The following is a 19,030-nucleotide window of genomic DNA, read 5'->3' on the forward strand; positions in this document are numbered from 1 at the left end:
TCCAGTCCACTGTGGGCATGCCCAGACAAGTCCTGGGCAGATTTCTTCATCTGCACACAAGCATCTGATGTAAAAACTTGTGGGGCAGGTTGGAGATTCTCCAGGGACCCCTTTTTATCTGCCTAGACATTTGGCAGATAAAATACAAAAAAATTAGCTGGGCGTGGCAGCGGGCGCCTGTAGTCCCAGCTACTCGGGAGGCTGAGGCAGGAGAATCCCTTGAATCCAGGAGGCGGAAGTTGTAGTGAGCCAAGATCACGCCACTGCACTCCAGCCTGGGCAACAGAGCGAGACTCCATCTCAAAAAAAAAAAAGAAAAGTTTATTCCTAAGCATTTTGTTCTTTTTGATGCTCTGTTATGCCTTCCTGAATTGACTCTTTTATTACTATGAAAAGTTATTCTTATTCCTGGTAAGATTACTTATCCTGCAGTCCATTTTATCTAATATTAATATAGCTACTCCATCTTTTTTATAATTAATATTTGCATGATACCTGTTTTTCATCCTACTTTTAACCTCTCTTCATCTTTGTATTTAAAGGCATTTCCTATAGGCTGGATGTGATGGCTCACACCTATAATCCCAGCAGTTTCGGAGGCAGAGATGGGAGAATTGCTTAAGTCCAGGAGTTCAAGACGCCTGGACAACAAAGTGAGACCCTGTCTCTACAAAAAAATCAAAAAAGTATCTGGGTGTGGTGGAGCATACCTGTAGTTCCAGCTACTCTGGAGGCTGAGGTGGGACAATTGTTTGATCCCAGAAGATCAAGGTGGCAGTGAGCTGTGACTGCACCTCTGTACTCCAGCCTGGGTGACAAAAGGAGACCCTGTCTCAAAAAAGAGGTGTTTCCTATGTATGAGATTATTGTTCAGATTGCTTTATTTTCCCAGTCTGGTAATTTTTGTCTTTTAATTGAGGTTTTCACACTATTATTTTCTTTTAATCTAATTATTGATGTGCCTGGGTTTAAGTCTACCATCTTACCATTTGTTGGAAATTTAGGAATAACTTTAGAGCCTGTTCATGCTCTGTTTCAAAGCAACCATTTTGTGGGAGCAAAATACACGTGGGCATGATAAAGTGGGAGCATCCAGGGCTTCTCATCTGGGTACAACTAATCTCTAGCCCTGGGATTTGATAATTCTCCCCAAAGAACTCCCTGGGCTCCACTGTCCTCAATTAGAAAGTGAAGGGCTTGGACCAGACCATCCATAATGGCCAGCTTGGCTATGCCAGGATCACTAAGGCAAGACTCCAAGCAAATTTCCTACTTTTGCCCTTCTGTCATCTTTGTGAGAGACTCTTCAGAGGTTCACCAACACTCTGTAGGTTAGAGGACATAGGTACTTTCAGTGGTCTTGATTTTTGTTTTTGTTTTTGTTTTTTTGACGGAGTCTTGTTCTGTCACTCAGGCTGGAGTGCAGTGGTGTGATCTCAGCTCACTGCAACCTCTGCCTCCTGGGTTCAAGCCATTCTCCTGCCTCAGCCTCCCTGAGCAGCTGGGATTACAGGCACACACCACCACATCCGGCTAATTTTTGTATTTTTGTAACGACGGGGTTTCACCATATTGGCCAGGCTGGTCTCGAACTCTCCTGACCTCAGGTAATCCAGTCACCTTGGCCTCCCAAAGTGCTGGGATTACAGGCATGAGCCACCTCGCCTGGCCTAAACTTGTTCTTATTAAATTGAGAGCAGAGGAAGAAGAAGTCATAGAGGATTAGGCTCTCTGAGAACATGTTTTAACATTTTTTTTTCTGTTTAGTTAATGCTGTTTCTGAAAGGCATTATTTTTTTTCCTGGATTCCAATGCCAAAACATGTTTCTTCCATAGTTTGTCACATCAAAACATTTAGTAAGAACTCTAGGAGTGAAGACAAGATAGCCAAATAGAAACAGCTCTGGTCTACAGCTCCCAGCAAGACCAACGCAGAAGGCGGATGATTTGTGCACTTCCAACTGAGGTACCCAGTTCATCTGATTGGGACTGGTTAGGCAGTGGGTGCAACTCAAGGAGAGCAAGCAGAAGCAGAGTGGGGCGTTGCTTCACACGAGAAGTGCAAGGAGCTGGGGGACCTCCCCACCCCGCCAGCCAAGGGAAGCCATGAGGGACTGTTGCTACCTGGCCTGGGTACTATGTTTTTCCCATGGTTTTTGCAATCTGCAGATCAGGAGATACCCTTGTGTGTCTAACTACCAGGACCCTGGATTTCTAGCACAAAACTAGGTGGCTGTTTGGGCTGACACCAAGCTAGCTGCAAGAGTTTTTTCATATCCCAGTGGCACCTGGAACACCAGTGAGACAAAACCGTTCACTCTCCTGGTAAGGGGGCTTAAGCCAGGGAGCCAAGTGGTCTTGCTCAGTGGGTCCCACTCCCACGGAGCACAGCAAGCTAAGAACCACTGGCTTGAAATTCTCACTGTCAGCACAGCAGTCTGGAGGCAACTTAGGAGGATGAAGCTTGGTGGGGGGAGGGGCGTCTGCCATTACTGAGGCTTTAGTAGGCGGTTTTCCCCTGACAGTGGTAAGGAGACTGGGAGGTTTGGACTGGGAGGAATTCGCCACTGTGTAGCAAACCGGCTATGGCCAGACTGCTTCTCTAGATTCCGCCTCACTGGGAAGGGCACCTCTGAAGGAAAGGCAGTAGTCCCAGTCAGGGGCTTCCAGATAAAACTCTCATCTCCCCAGGAGAGAGCACCTAGGGGGAGGGGCAGCTGTGGGCGCAGCTTCAGTGGACTTAATCTTTCTTGCCTGCAAGCTCTGGAGAGAGCATCTGATCCTGACAAGGGGGATTCTCCTAGCACAGCGCACCAGCTCTGCTAGGGGACAGACTGCCTCCTTGAGTGGGTCCCTGACTCCCGTGCCTCCTGACTGGGAGAAACCTCCCAACAGGGATCAACAGACAGCTCATACAGGAGAGCTCCACCTGGCATCAGGCCAGCGCCCCTCTGGGACGAAGCTTCCAGAGGAAGGAGCAGGCAGCAATCTTTGCTGTTCTGCAGCCTCCACTGGTGACACCTAAGTGCACAGGATGTGGAGTGGACCTCCAGCAAACCACAACAGACCTGCAGAAGAGGGGCCTGACTGTTAGAAGAAAAACTAACCAACAGAAAGCAACAACATCAACATCAACAAAAAAGACCCCCCCCCCACAAAAACCCCTTCCAAAGGCCATCAGCCTCAAAGACCAAAGGTAGATAAATCCATGAAGATGACGAAAAACCAGCACAAAAAGGCTGAAAATTCCAAAAACCAGAATGCCTCTTCTCCAAATGATCACAACTCCTCTCCTGCAAGGGCACAAAACTAGACAGAAAATGAAATTGATGAATTGACAGAAGTAGGCTTGAGAAGGTGGGTAATAACAAACTCCTCTGAACTGAAGGAGCATGTTCTAATCCAATGCAAGGAAGCTAAGAACCTTGATAAAAGGCTACAGAAACTGCTAAGCAGAATAACCAGTTTAGGAAAGAATATAAATGACCTGATGGAGCTGAAAAACACAGCACGAGAACTTCACAAGTATCAATAGCTGAACTGATCATGTGGAAGCATACACAAGTATGAATAGCTGAATTGATCACGTGGAAGAAAGGATATCAGAGATTGAAGATCACCTTACTGAAATAAGGCATGAAGACAAGATTAGAGAAAAAAGAATGAAAAGGAATGAACAAAGACTCCGAGAAATATGTGAAATTTCTTGGGATTATGTGAAAAGACCAAACCTATGGTTGATTGGTGTACCTGAAAGTGATGGGGAGAATGGAATCAAGTTGGAAAATCCTCTTCAGGATATTATCCAGGAGAACTTCCCCAACCTAGCTAGACAAGCCAACATTCAAATTCAGGAAATACAGAGAACACCACTAAGATACTCCTCTAGAAGAGCAACCCCAAGACACATAATTGTCAGATTCTCCAAGCTTGAAATGAAGGCAAAAATGTTAAGGGCTGCAAGAGAGAAAGGTCAGGTCACCTACAAAGGGAAGCCCATCAGACTAATAGCGGATCCCTATGCAGAAACCCTACAAGCCAGAAGAGAGTAGGGGCTAATATTCAACATTCTTAAAGAAAAGAATTTTCAACCCAGAATTTCATATCCAACCAAACTAAGCTTCATAAGCTAAGGAGAAATAAAATCCTTTACAGACAAGCAAATGCCAAGGGATTTTGTCACCACCAGGCCTGCCTTATAAGAGCTCTTGAAGGAGGCACTAAATATGGAAAGAAAAACCAGTACCAGCCACTGCAAAGACACACCAAAATATAAAGAACAATGACACTATGAAGAAACTACATCAACTAATGTGCAAGATAACCAGCTAGCATCATGATGACAGGATGCAATTCACACCTAACAATATTAACCTTAAATGTAAATGGGCTAAATGTCCCAATTAAAAGACACTGACTGGCAAATAGGATAAAGAGTCAAGACCCATCCGTGTGTGGTGTTCAGGAGACCCATATCATGTGCAAACACTCACATAGGCTCAAAATAAAGGGATGGAGGAATATTTACCAAGCAAATGGAAAGCAAAAAAAAGCAGGGATTGCAATCCTAGTCTCTGATGAAACAGACTTTAAACCAACAAAGATCAAAAGAGACAAAGAAGGGCGTTACATAATTGTAAAGGGATCAATGCAACAAGAAGAGCTAACCATCCTAAATATATATGCACCCAATACAGGAGCACCCAGATTCATAAAAAAAGTTCTTAGAGACCTACAAAGAGACTTAGACTCACACACAATAATATTGGGAGCCTTTAACACCTCACTGTCAATGTTAGACAGATCAATGAGACAGAAAATTAACAAGGATATTCAGGACTTGAACTCAGCTCTGGACCAAGTGGACCTAATAGACATCTACAGAACTCTCCACCCCAAATCAACAGAATATACATTCTTCTCAGCGCCGCATAGCACTTACTTTAAAATCGACCACATAATTGGAAGTAAAACACCTCTCAGCAAATGCAAAAGACCTGAAATCATAACAAACAGTCTCTCCGACAGCAGTGCAATGAAATTAGAACTCAGGATTAAGAAATTCACTCAAAACCGCACAACTAAATGGAAATTGAACAGCCTGCTCCTGAAAGACTCCTGGGTAAATAACGAAATTAACGCAGAAATAAAGAAGTTCCTTGAAACCTACAAGAACAAAGAGACAATGTATCAGAATCTCTGGGACGCAGCTAAAGCAGTGGTAAGAGGGAAATTTAAAGCACTAAATGCCTGCATCAGAAAGCTGGAAAGATCTGAAATCGACACCCTAACATCACAATTGAAAGAACTAGAGAAGTAAGAGCAAACAAATTCAAAAGCTAGCAGAAAACAAGAAATAACTAAGATCACAGCAGAACTGAAGGAGATACAGACATGAAAAACCCTTCAAAAAATCAATGAATCCAGAAGCTGGTTTTTTGAAAAGATTAACAAAATAGATAGACCACTAGCCAGACTAATAAAGAAGAAAAGAGAGAAGAATCAAATAGACACAATAAAAAATGATAAAGGGGATATCACCACTGATACCACAGAAATACAAACTACCATCAGAGAATACTATAAACATCTATATGCAAATAAACTAGAAAATTTAGGAGAAATGGATAAATTCCTGGACAAATACACCCTCCCAAGATTAAACCAGGAAGAAGTCAAATCCCTGAATAGACCAATAACAAGTTCTATAATTGAGGCAGTAATTAATAGCCTACCAACGAAAAACAGCCCAGGACCAGATGGATTCACAGCCGAATTCTACCATAGGTACAAAGAGGAGCTGGTAGCATTCATTTTGAAATTATTCCAAGCAATAGAAGAAAGAGGGACTCCTCCCTAACTCGTTTTATGAGGCCAGCATCATCCTGATACCAAAACATGGCAGAGACACAACAAAAAAAGAGCCACTACATGTTCTCACTCATAAGTGGGAGTTGAACAATGAGAACACATGGACACAAGGTGAAAGACATCACACACCGGGGCCTGTTGGGGGGTGGGGGCAAGGAGAGGGAGAGCATTAGGACAAATACCTAATGCATGCGGGGCTTAAAACCTAGATGACAGGTTGATAGCTGCAGCAAACCACCATGGCACATGTATACCAACGTAACAAACCTGCACGTTCTGCACATGTATCCCAGAACTTAAAGTAAAAGAAAAAAGGGAAATTAATTGGCAATTCACCAAGAAAAAATAAATGAAATAAATGATCTATTACTCTATAAAAAGATGTTCAACCCTAATGATAATATTTAAGAAATAAAAATCAAAACAATAAAAAACTCTAGCAAAGTTATATATATTTACCCGTTGTGGAGTGAGGAGAGAAAAGCTGTCATTATAATTGGGAGGGGTATTAGAGGAGGTGAGGCTGGCATTGGGCCTTTCTCAACAAGCAAAAATGGTGGTGGTGGCAGTAGGGGAGCTGACAGTATTCCCATTATGGAAATGATGTGACATGAACTTCATTTCACAGGTCACAATGGCTGCTCGGTGGAGAACAATTTGGAAGGGTCAAGATTGGAAGCAGCAAGAACTTCAGTCAGGAGTGCAGACTAGAGTTGATGGCGATGTGAACTAAAACAGTGCCAGTGATGGGGGAGAGGACAGTTCATATGGCATTTCTTGTGCCTAAAGAACATTTTTAGAACCAGAAAGCATGACTGTTTTTGAGATTTCTGTCAGAGAGCAATAATCATGCTATATAGGAGAGGCTTGACATCTAGAAATGGATCTTATATCCAGTTTGTACTCCTGGAATTATGAAGACTGTAGTAGGTAACGAAATAGAAGTCACCCACTATGTGTTTGATGAATAGAGCTGAAAACTGTATAGACATAAAACGAGGATCCTTCTAGAATTCATTGGTTGATTTTTTAAAAATTCCAAATGAATTAAAATAGCACTACTTAAATTTCTTTCATATATTTATCATTAAGTTTTTCCACAAGTAAAATACAGCAGACGTCTTTAAGATACACCACTATGTATTAACATCATATTTCCCCCCTAGAAAAATGGAGGACTTTTGAGGAAAACTCAAATCACACATTGATCAGTGCATTTCAGATGTAATGGAAATATTACCAAGGCTCCACAAAATTGCATTCAAATAAACTGGAGATGAACAAAAGTGTGAGTATTCTTACAAGCCAAGAGTGACTTCATGTTGATTTTGTACAAGTTTGCTCTGTTTGCCTCGAGAGATGTGAAAATGAGATACTTATCTCCCTGAGGATGAACCAAACAAATGGCAGTTTGATGACCACATAGAAATAAAACCTTACCTCACTTGGCTTTATGTCTTCCAAGGAATTCCTCCAGAGATTTCTATGAAATTTCAGGGCTTGCTGTACAGGCTACTCACAACTGTCTTTTCTTTGCAGACAAGTGCCTAGTCTTTGATATTGACCAGTCCCCCTGTGAGAAAGACCAGAGGTAAGATGATACTTCCAAGAAAGACCACTAGAGTCTCAGGTCGAAGTCCCCCAAATCCTGCATCCCATGTTCAGGTGGGATGGACATCTGGAAGCCCTTCCTGCCTTTGGTGAGTATTCTATTGTGGTTTCCGGTGGTAATTACAGCCTCACTGACCAGGACCACCTCCCTGCCAGGCCCTTTGCTAAGTGCTTTGCATGCATCATCCCACTGAATCATCCCAATTTTGTGAGGCAAGTACTATTTACTACTGGGCCCATTGTCAGGAGAAGGACACCATGACTTCAGAGATATTAATTACGTTCTCTAAGACTGGCCAGGATTTATACTTAAGCCCAAACTCTTCGTGTTCTTTGCTGCCGCTAATCTCTCTGCTTTTGTGGCGGGAGTCATGCCTCCTTTCTGAGGAAGCTTGGTTGAGATGTTATCAGGAGAAAAGCATGTAAAAATCCATTTTGAACATTGTTTCTGACAACTCACTACTAAATTTACAATTAAAGTTAATTTATGCAGACAATATACTCTAAAAATGACAAGCATTACATACATACATGTTGTTATCACCCCTTTGCATGTAATATGGCACTTAAAGAAGGGAAGTGATTTGCTTAAGGACAAGAATTGCATGTGTGTTGGGGAAGAAGAGATCTGATTTCTCTGCCCCTAGCAGAGCATTGTGATTTAGGTTACTAGAAGTATTACATAAATGCCTGCCTCGCTAAACAACTTTTTGCTCTATCATTTCCTGGTTATTTCAGATGCCATGTCACGCTGTAGCTTTTAAACTTAATAATTAGAGTTTGTTTGTAGTGCCTGAAGGTTGCAGACACAGCTGCGAGTCAGAATGTTTTATTTAAAATGCCGTCAGGAAGACCCATGCTGTTTTAAAATGAGTCCCTTCTGAAACTGGGTTTAGGAGCTTGTTTCTGAAGTTCATTGATCTTCAATTTTGATATGGAGAAAATAATACATCCAAAGACCACCTTTCAGAGTGGTCAACTTTTAACGTTACAAGGACTGAGTAGGAGGTTGAATGCTCTAGGGCCCTTTCTGTGACATATCCTCCTTGTCAGAGGGGCAGGGGTTATCACTATTATGAATAGAGTTTAATATTAATGATGTTAAGTTAATATTTGCTTTGTTTTTCCTGTGCTTAGTGATAGAGCAGAATTAAAGTTGGTTTTTGATCTTTTAACTCTTTGAATGTCTTTTTAACTTGTCTCAAAATTGGTCAGTTTAAGAAAATAACATGTAGTGTTAAATCTATTCCTCATTGAGGATTTATTCAACTCTGGAATGAGTGGTGAGGGAGGTTGTGAGATCATCTTCCCCGTGAGTGTTTAGAAACAGTCTGGAGAAATCAAATGGTGTAATATAGGGCAACGCTGCAAAGCTCAGTGGGTGTGTCTCCTGGAAAAGGCCAGAGAGGAAGGAAGATTGGGAGGTGTGAAAAAAAGGCTGGCCTTGTGATTGAGACCACCATACTAAATGAGGCAGCAGGTCAAGGGGAACACTGTGCAGTTGTTGCCCTCCCTCTGACCTCTGGGGTTCCAGACACCCACTGATGCCCTGCTAAGCTGGACTTGATACTCAACAAGGGTCGCATTTTGCTCTGTCAGGCTACAAAGGCCCTTTAGATCAGGATGTGGTCCTACCTTCTTTAGTTCTGTGTCCAGAATTGGTGGGTTCTTGGTCTCACTGACCTCAAGAATGAAGATGCGGACCCTCGCAGTGAGTGTTACAGCTCTTAAGGCGTTGCGTCTGGAGTTGTTCGTTCCTCCCGAGTTGTTCCTTCTGACGTTCATATGTGTTCAGAGTTTCTTCCTTCTGGTGGGTTCATGGTCTCGCTGGCTTCAAGAGTGAAGCTGCAGACCTTCGTGGTGAGTCTTACAGCTCATAAAGGTGGTGTGGACCCAAAGAGTGAGCAGCAGCAAGATTTATTGCAAAGAGCGAAAGAACAAAGCTTCCACAGTGTGGAAGGGGACCTGAGCGGGTTGCCACTGCTGGCTTGGGCAGCCTGCTTTTATTCCCTTATCTGGGCCCACCCACATCCTGCTGATTGGTCCATTTTACAGAGAGCTGATTGGTCTGTTTTATAGAGAGCTGACTGGTCCATTTTGACAGGGTGCTGATTGGTGCGTTTACAATCCCTGAGCTAGACACAAAAGTTCTCCACGTCCCCACTAGATTAGCTAGATACAGAGTGTCAATTGGTGTATTTTCAAACCTTGAGCTAGACACAGAGTGCTGATTTGTGCATTTACAAACCTTGAGCTAGATACAGAGTGCCAATTGGTGCATTCACAATCCCTTAGCTAGACATAAAGGTTCTCCAAGTCCCCACCAGATTCACGATCCCAGCTGGCTTCACCCAGTGGATCCTGCACTGGGGCCGCAGGTGGAGCTGCCTGCCAGTCCCGCGCCATGCGCCTGCACTCCTCAGCCCTTGGGTGGTTGATGGGACTGGGCACCGTGGAGCAGGGAGCGGTGCTCGTCGGGGAGGCTCGGGCCATGCAGGAGCCCACGGCAGGGTGCAGGGGGGAGGCTCAAGCATGGTGGGCTGCAGGTCCTGAGCCCTGCCCTGCGGGGAGGCGGCTAAGGCCCGGTGAGAAATCGAGCACAGCAGCTGCTGGCCCAGGTGCTAAGCCCCTCACTGCCCAGGGCTTGTGGGCCAGCCGCCCACTCCGAGTGCAGGGCCTGCTGAGCCCACACCCACCTGGAACTCGTGCTGGCCCGCAAGCACCACGTGCAGCCCCACTTCCCGCCCGCGCCTCTCCCTCCACACCTCCCCGCAAGCCGAGGGAGCCGGCTCTGGCCTCGGCCAGCCCAGAGAAGGGCTCCCACAGTGTAGCGGTGGGCTGAAGGGCTCCTCAAGCGCGGCCAGAATGGGTGCCGAGGCCAAGGAGGCACTGAGAGTGAGCAAGGGCTGTGAGGGCTGCCAGCACGCTGTCACCTCTCAATCCCCCCTCTAAACAGGACACCCTAACTGCTGTTGGGAATTTGGCTGATGACTGCTCTAGCCTCCAGAGGGGAACTCTCTAGGCCAGGGGAGGTGCCAGCAGGTCGGTCCAGGGGTCCTCAGTAGAAGTTGTTAGTTGAACTCATTTGGGGTTCCATTTGTAAGACCATCTGTAGCTTGATGGCCTTGATTCTAGAGGAAACACATTTGACAAGAAGGTTAAAAATACAGGGCCCAAAGGCGAGTAACAGCAAGATGGCTGCCACGGGACCTAGAAAGGGGAGAAGCCATGTTGCCCAACTCCAGAGGTTGGCGTAAGAATTTGAAAGGCGTTGTCTGATTTCAGAAGCCTTTACCTGTAAATGCCGGGCGGCATCTCATACTATCCCCGACTGGTCAGTGTAAAAACAACACTCTTCCCCTAAGAAGGTGCAGAGTCCTCCTTTCTCAGCAGTGAGGAGGTCTAGGCCTCAGTGGTTTTGGAGAGTCACTGCTGCCAAAGAGTCTATTTGGGATTGTAAAGTAAGAACAGATTTCATTATTTCTTGCAAACTGTCTGAGAAATCCTTTGAGAGTGTGTGGTAGTAGGATAATGAAGTAGACAAACTGGCTATTCTGGTTCCTGTAGCAGTAGCCATTCCTAACCCTATAAGTAGGGGTATTAGTTTTATGGCTCTGCGCTGACAGACTTGAGCTTTGAGGGGTACTGATGGAGTCTGATTTCCTGGGGCAGTGTTAATGTTGGGACTTAGAAAGACTAAGGTGCAGGTGCCTATCCAGTTAGTGGGGAGGCAGATATAGGTCGATGTTCCACATACAAAGAATATGCCTTGGCTGGGTAGACAGAACTTTACCCTGGCTTTTAAAGGAATAGGGTAAACTGTTTTTTTCTTTACTATTTCTTTCTTTCTCTCTTCGACTTCTTCTTTGTCTCTTCCTCTCTTTTTAACTCCCTCTTTGACTTTCTGTGTCTGTTCCTCTTTCTCTCTGACTCCTTCTCTTTGTCTCTCTGTTTCTTCCTCACTCTCTCTCTTTCTCTGACTTTCTTTTTCTCTCTTTTCTTCTTGCTGGTCTTTCCCTACCTCTGCCAGCCACTTACGCTGCTGTTCTCCCCTCTTCTTCCCATTTTGATGACTTTGGCAGTGTAAGAGTGCCACCTCCTTGTGTTTTTGCATTGCATGCAATAACTCTATAATTTCCTTGTGGTATTTAATGGGGGTTCCCCCACAGGTTAGGAACTCCCTCTCTTTCCATATTGCAGCATGGGCATGTAGGATTAGATAAGCATACTTGCTGTCTGTATACACATTTATTCTTTTTCCCTTTCCCAGTTCTAAGGCTCAGGTAAGTGCCATTAGTTCTGCTAACTGGGCACTGGTCCCTGGGGGAAGAGGCTTACTTTCAAGTATGGTTACATCACTAACTATGGCATAACCTGCCCTTCATATCCCATTCTCCACAAATGAACTTCCGTCGGTATATAGGTTAAGGTCAGGATTAGTTAAGGGGACTTCTAAGAGATCATCTTGGGCGGCATAAGTCTGGACTGTAATTTGTTGGCAATCATGCTCAATTGGTTTCCCATCCTCTGGGAGAAAAGTGGCAGGGTTGAGGGCCACGCATGTGCATATTTGAAACACCAGTCCCTCAAGGAGTAGTGCCTGGTATCTAAGTAAGCGGTTGTCTGATAGCCATAAACTTCCTTTGGCACCTAGTATGCCATTTACATTATAAGTAGTCCAGACAGTGAGATCCTTTCCTTGTATTATTTTGATAGCCTCTGACACTAAGACGGCCACTGCTGCAACTACCCTTAAACAGTGAGGCCAGCCTTTTGCTACTACATCAATTTCCTTACTTAGGTATGTCACTGGTTGTGGGGTTGCCCCACAAGTCTAAGTAAGGACTCCAAGAGCTATCCTGGCTCTCTCTGTGATGTATAAAGAGGAGTTTTGTCCTGTGGGAAGGCTTAAAGCTGGAGCTTTTACTAGGGCCTGCTTTAAGGTTTTGAAGGCTGTTTCTGCCTCTGGTTCCCATTCTACTAGATGAGTATTTGCCTTCTGTATTTCCTTGATTAGAGTATAGAGGGGCCTGGCTATCTCGCTGTGTCTGGGGATCCATAGTCAGCAAAAGCCGGTAATTCCAAGGAACCCCTGCAACTGTTTTAATGTCTTAGGGTGAGGATAAGCCAGTATAGGCTGTATTCATTCCTTACTGAGGGCCCTGGTCCCTCTGGCTAAGATTAGGCCTAGATATTTGACCTGCTGTAGGCAAAGCTGGGCCTTCGACCTAGACACCTTGTACCCTTGATTAGCTAGAAAGTTCAAGAGAGCTAGAGTAGCCTGCTGGCATGAGGCTTCTGAACTAGTAGCCAAAAGTAAATCATCCACATATTGAAGGACCGGAGTGCCTGGACTTAAGAAGTGGCCTAGATCTTGGGCCAGTGCCTGACCAAACAGATGAGGGCTATCCCTAAACCCTTGGGGCAAGACTGTCCACGTAAGTTGGGACGTGTGGTCTGTGGGATCCTCAAAGGCAAAGAGGAACTGGGAGTCAAGAGTGCAGGGGAATACAGAAGAAGGCATCCTTGAGGTCCAGAGCTGTGAACCATTCTGCTTCCTCTGGTATTTGAGAGAGCAGGGTATAGGGGTTGGGTACAACTGGATATAGAGGAATTACTGCCTCATTGATGAGTCTAAGATCTTGCACTCGTCTCCACTGACCATTTGGTTTTTGTACTTCCAGAATTGGGATGTTGTAGGGACTGCTGCATTTCCTTACTAAGCCTTGAGCTTTCAAATGTTTAACAATATTCTGTAATCCTTTATTAGCTTCAGGCCTTAAGGGATATTGTCTTTGATAAGGAAAAGTGGTGGGATCTTTTAACCTGATTTGGACTGGGGGGGCATTTTTTGCCCTTCCAAATTGTCCTTCCAATGCCCAGACTTCAGGGTTGATTCCCTCCTCAAGTAGGGGACAACAAATGGGTAACTTGTTCCCCATATTCACGTAGATAATAGCTCCAGCCTTGGCTAATATATCCCTCCCTAATAAGGGTGTGGGACTTTCAGGCATAACAAGAAAGGCAAGTGAAAAGAGCAAAGTCTCCCAATTACAACTGAGGAGGTGGGAGAAATACCTGGTTACAGGCTGTCCCAGGATTCCTTGGATGGTAACGGACCTTGAGGACAGTCATCCAGGATAGGAGATTAACACTGAGAAGGCCGTGCCAGTGTCCAGGAGGAAGTCAATTTCCTGGTCCTCAATAGTTAAACATACCCAGGGCTTAGTGAGGGTGATGACATGAGCTGATGCTTGCCCTGGGCACCCTCAGTCCTGTTGTTGGATCATCTGGTTGGGGGCTTCTGACCCAGGGAATCTTCATCCTCTGGGGCAGTGCACCTTCCAGTGATTGCCTCGGCATAGTGGACATGGATATGGGGGCAGCTTGTTTCTCATTGGACAATCTTTCTTGAAGTGTCCTAGTAAACCACACTGATAACAAGCCCTACCAGGTGTTTGGCCTGCTCCATTTTCTGTCCTCTCTGAACCACCAAGGTTTGATTGTCTGAGGGCCATGACTAAGGCTGCAGCCTTTCTCTGATCTCGCTTTTCCTTTTGGGCCTGTTCCTCTTGGTCCCTGTTATAGAACACCAAGGTTGGCAGGTTTAATAATGCCTCTAGATTTTGTTCAGGGCCCAGGGCTTGCTTTTGGAGTTTTCTCCTGATATCTGCAGCTGATTCGGTAATAAACTTATCTTTTAGAATCAATTGACCCTCGAGTGATTTGGGTAACAGGGGAGTATATTTCCTTAAGGCCTCTTGTAGCAGCTCGAGGAAGGAAGAAGGATTTTCTTCCTTTCCCTGAGTTATGGTGGACATTATTGAATAATTCATGGGCTTCTTTCTAATTCTCCTTAGTCCTTCTAGAATATGGGTCAACAGATGTTTATGACTCCAGTCTCCATGATCTGAGTCAAGGTCCCAGTGGGGATCCATACTGGGGATGGCTTGCTGACCGGTAGGGAATTTGTCCCTTTCTTCAGCTGTTGTCTTATCATTTACTTGACTAAGATACCAGATATCTCCAAACTCTCAGGCTGCAGCTAAAGCCACATTCTTTTCATTAAAGGCCAGGGTTTGATCTAACAGTAGCATGACATCTCTCCAAGCGAGGTCGAAGGTTTTCCCTAGACCCTGTAGGACATCTGTGTACCTATCAGGATCATCTGAAAACTTCCCCAGGTCTGCCTTGATCTGCTTTAAATCAGAGAGGGAGAAGGGGACATGTACCTGGGTTGGGCCAAATTCCGCTCCCCCTACAGCTTGAAGGGGATGTAACCGATAGCCCGGGGGTTTTTGTGGTCCTTTGGAGATTTCTTTGCTTATTTCCTTCTTGGCAGGGGAGATTAGAGGAGGATTATCATTAATAGGAAGGGGAGCTATAGGGAGGCTAGGATATGGGGGTAAGCTGAGAGGTCCTCCTGTGGGATGTAAATTGTAAGCTTTGCATAGTTGTGTATTCTCCCTCAATGAAAAGAAAGCTTGGACATAAGGTATTTCACTCCATTTGCCTTCCCTCTTACAGAAAAGGTCAAGCCGCAGGATAGTATGGTAATTTGTACTTCCCTCAGGTGGCCATTTTTCCCCATCAGAGAGAGAATATTGGGGCCAAGCCGTAGTGCAGAAAAAAATGAGCCACCTCTTTTTCAGGGTTTGTGGGTCAAATTGGTCCCAATGGCTTAGGATGCATTTCAAGGGTGAGCCTGTTGATGCCTGAGTGTTTCCCATCTGAAAGACAAAACCGCCCGTGGTTTTGGTTTGTTTTGTTTCTCCCCCTGCCCAAGAACCCGCAACGTTCCCTGGACCCTGCTGATCAGAATAGTTGCGCTCACCCACGCAGCAGCAGAAACACTAGTTTTCCTCCCAGACCACACGGAGGACCAAGGAAGGTCGTATTTAGTGGCCCTTACTGATGCATTCTCGAAAACCTGCACCCTTGCCTGTCCTCCTAGACCACAAGGAGGACCGACGAAGAAAAATCAGATTTAGTGGCCCTTACCGATACATTCTCAAAAACCTGTTAGAGTCCTAAGCATTCTCCTGTTAGTACTGGGACTTTACCCCTGTCCTATAAAGATGTCATGCCCCAAAAATGAAGTGGAGGGCCATGCCCTGAGGGAGGGAAGGGATCTCCACGGTTGGAATAGTGACACCTTTTGTCCTCACTTATATGAATGGGAAGGATACAATTTCTGAGGCTTCCCATATCCTAGCTTCAGGAATAGCTTTTGTTAGGCCTATTAGTCTGAGGAGAGGAGGGATCCTAAAATTCCAGGTAGTCCCCACTATGATGGGGCTTTGGGCAAAATTTATGTCTTTCTGATTGGTGAGCCAGGGTTCCTAAAGAAGGTAACAGAGTCCTGCAGTTTATACTAGAAATCATTCTTATAGGAGAAACTAGAAAAGCACCAGAGATAGGTAACAATTTTTAGAAGCAGGACTAACCTCGGAGAAGAGAGGCAAGAGGAAGTTTGTCTGGCAGGCATTAGGACCCAGGGGGCAAGGGTCTGGATAGATAGGATAGATGGATGAGTCTCGCTTGGGCAACATGCCTTTGAGGGTTCCGCTCATGGCCGCAGGGTCAACCAACTTGTTGTCGGGACCCCGGAGCTGCATGGCTTTCCTCTCTGTCGACCCTTGGCTCAGCCCAGAAGTACAGGAAAAGTGGAAGCTGGTTCTAGGCAAACCAACGTTCCAAACTTCGAAGAGTCGGGGGTTGTTAGAGAGCCCTTTCCCAGAAAGCCTGACACCCGTTTCTTTAGTCTGGCTGCCGTGCTAGTCGCTTTTAACTGGCCGACAGGTGCCCGGTATTTAGCCCCCGAATTCTAAGGAAAAATAGGACAGAATAGCAAGCAAAAGGGGTCCGATGGTACTCACTGCTTGGCGATAGGCGATTATCTCGCCACTCAGTGATAGGCGATGGTCTCACCGCTTGGCGATAGTCTCACTGCTTGGCGATAGGTGATGGTCCCTTCATGGTAGCCAAAATGTGTTCGGAATTGGTGGGTTCTCGGTCTCACTGACTGTAAGAATGAAGCCGCAGACCCTTGTGGTCAGTATTACATTTCTTAAAGGCGGCGTGTCCGGAGTTTGTTCCTTCTGATGTTCAGATGTGTTCAGAGTTTCTTCCTTCTGGTGGGTTTGTGGTCTTGCTGGCTCAGGAGTGAAGCTGCAGACCTCCGCGGTGAGTGTTACAGCTCTTAAAGCAGCGCATCTGGAGTTTGTTCCTCCTGGTGGGTTCGTGGTCTCACTGGCTTCAGGAGTGAAGCTGCAGACCTTCGCAGTGAGTGTTACAGCTCACATCCTGCTGATTGGTCCATTTTACAGAGAGCTGATTGGTTCATTTTGACAGGGTGCTGATTGGTGCATTTACAGTCTCTGAGCTAGACACAAAAGTTCTCCACGTCCCCACTAGATTAGCTAGATACAGAGTGTCGATTGGTGTATTTACAAACCCTGAGCTAGACACAGAGTGCTGATTGGTGTATTTACAAACCTTGAGCTAGATACAGAGTGCTGATTGGTGCATACAATCCCTTAGTTAGACACAAATGTTCTCCAAGTCCCCACCAGATTAACTAGATACAGAGTGCCAATTGGTGCATTCACAAACCCTGAGCTAGACACAGGGTGCCGATTGGTGTGTTTACAAACCTTGAGCTAGACACAGAGTGCTGATCGGTGTATTTACAATCCCTTAGCTAGACATAAAGGTTCTCCAAGTCCCCACCAGATTAACTAGATACAGAGTGCTGATTGGTGCATTCCCAAACCCTGAGCTAGACACAGGGTGCTGATTGGTGTGTTTACAAACCTTGAGGTAGATACAGAGCGCTGATTGGTGTATTTACAATCCCTTAGCTAGACATAAAGATTCTCCAAGTCCCCACCAGACTCAGGAGCCCAGCTGGCTTCACCCAGTGGATGCCACAGGGGGCCGCAGGTGGAGCTGCCTGCCAGTTCCGCCCCGAGCGCCTGCACTCCTCAGCCCTTGGGTAGTCGATAGGACTGGGCGCCGCGGAGCAGGGAGCGGCACTCCTGGGCAAGGCTCATGCGCACAGGAGCCCATGGCACGGGGGGCGGGGAGTGGGGCCGGGGTAAGGGGGTGGTGTGGGGGGAGCGGGGCAGGTGTGGGGGGGCGGGGGGCGTGGGGGCGGGGGGGCGCGGCGGGCGTGGGGGGGGCGCGGCGGGCGTGGGGGGGGCGCGGCGGGCGTGGGGGGGGCGCGGCGGGCGTGGGGGGGGCGCGGCGGGCGTGGGGGGGGCGCGGCGGGCGTGGGGGGGGCGCGGCGGGCGTGGGGGGGGCGCGGCGGGCGCGGCGGGCGCGGGGGGGCGGGGGGGCGCGGCGGGCGCGGGGGGGCGGGGGGGCGCGGCGGGCGCGGGGGGGCGGGGGGGCGCGGCGGGCGCGGGGGGGCGGGGGGGCGCGGCGGGGGGGCGCAGCGGGCGTGGGGGGCGGGGGGGCGCGGCGGGCGTGGGGGGCGGGGGGGCGGGGGTACGGAGACTCAGGCATGGTGGGCTGCAGGTCCCAAGCCCTGCCCCACGGGGAGGCAGCTAAGGCCCGGCGAGAAATGGAGCACAGCAGCTGCTGGCCCAGGTGCTAAGCCCTTCACTGCCCGGGGCTTGCGGGCCCACCGGCGGCTCCGAGTGTGGGGCCCGCTGACCCCACGTCCACCCGGAACTGGTGCTGGCCCACAAGCGCCACAGGCAGCCCCAGTTCCCGCCAGTGCCTCTTCCTCCACACCTCCCCACAAGCTGAGGGAGCGGCTCCGGCCTTGGCCAGCCCAGAAAGGGGCTCCCACAGTGCAGCCAGCGGTGGGCTGAAGGGCTCCCCAAGCGCAGCCAGAGTGGGCGCCAAGGCTGAGGAGGTGCGGAGTGCAAGTGAGGGCTGCGAGGGTTGCCAGCTCGCTGTCACCTCTCAGTTCCACAATAGAGCCATGATTGGACTCAAAAAGACCCCTCTTTTCTGGGATCCATACATTTTCTGGGCTCCATTAGGTCTTGCTCAGGTAGTGCTCAGGGGTCCAGGGAGGGTGGAGAGCCTGTATTGGGGTGGAACCTTTTGACTCGACAAGCTAAGGGCTACGTTGAAGTGGTTTGTCTGCACCCCTAGTTCCAGAGGCAGTAGTTATCTCGGGCCCCAACATCGCGAGGTCTAGGGAAAAATGCTACCACTCCTCCCCCCCACTTCCGCCGCCACGCTGCCTCCGCGCCTGCCCCCTCTCTCTGCCACGCCCCCACCACGCGCTTTGCACTCTGGGGCCCGCGCACTTCCTTGGGGAGCGCACTGCCTGAGGAGTCAGTTAGAAGCTGCTCCTCATTTGCAGACTTTCCGGGCGCCCACCAGGCTCCCGGGCTCTCACCGGAGACCACAGGGAGGAGCTTCAAGGTACCCCAAGTTCCTGCGGCCTCCAGCAGTGAACACTTCCCCCAGGGTGAGTGAAGTCCGTTAATGAAAGCTACTCCAAAGTAAAATGCCTTGGGGTGGCGGCGAGGAGCCAGCCCCTTTGTCCCTCGGTGGCTGAGGAGCCCAAGCTACTCCATCAGAGACA

General features: G+C 47.6%; 1 protein-coding gene across 1 annotated transcript in view; it reads left to right on the forward strand.

The window, feature by feature from the left end:
* Window positions 1-18,746: 18,746 nt before the first annotated feature.
* PASD1 (PAS domain containing repressor 1) overlaps window positions 18,747-19,030 on the forward strand; it is a 114,754-nt gene continuing 114,470 nt past the window's right edge. The window contains exon 1 of the mRNA XM_054545198.1: window positions 18,747-18,913. The gene's annotated coding sequence lies outside the window, so the exon portion shown is untranslated. The remainder of the gene's footprint in view (window positions 18,914-19,030) is intronic.

The sequence above is a fragment of the Pongo abelii genome, chromosome X (genome assembly GCF_028885655.2).
Source record: "Pongo abelii isolate AG06213 chromosome X, NHGRI_mPonAbe1-v2.0_pri, whole genome shotgun sequence".
In the NCBI taxonomy this organism is placed as follows: Eukaryota; Metazoa; Chordata; class Mammalia; order Primates; family Hominidae; genus Pongo; species Pongo abelii.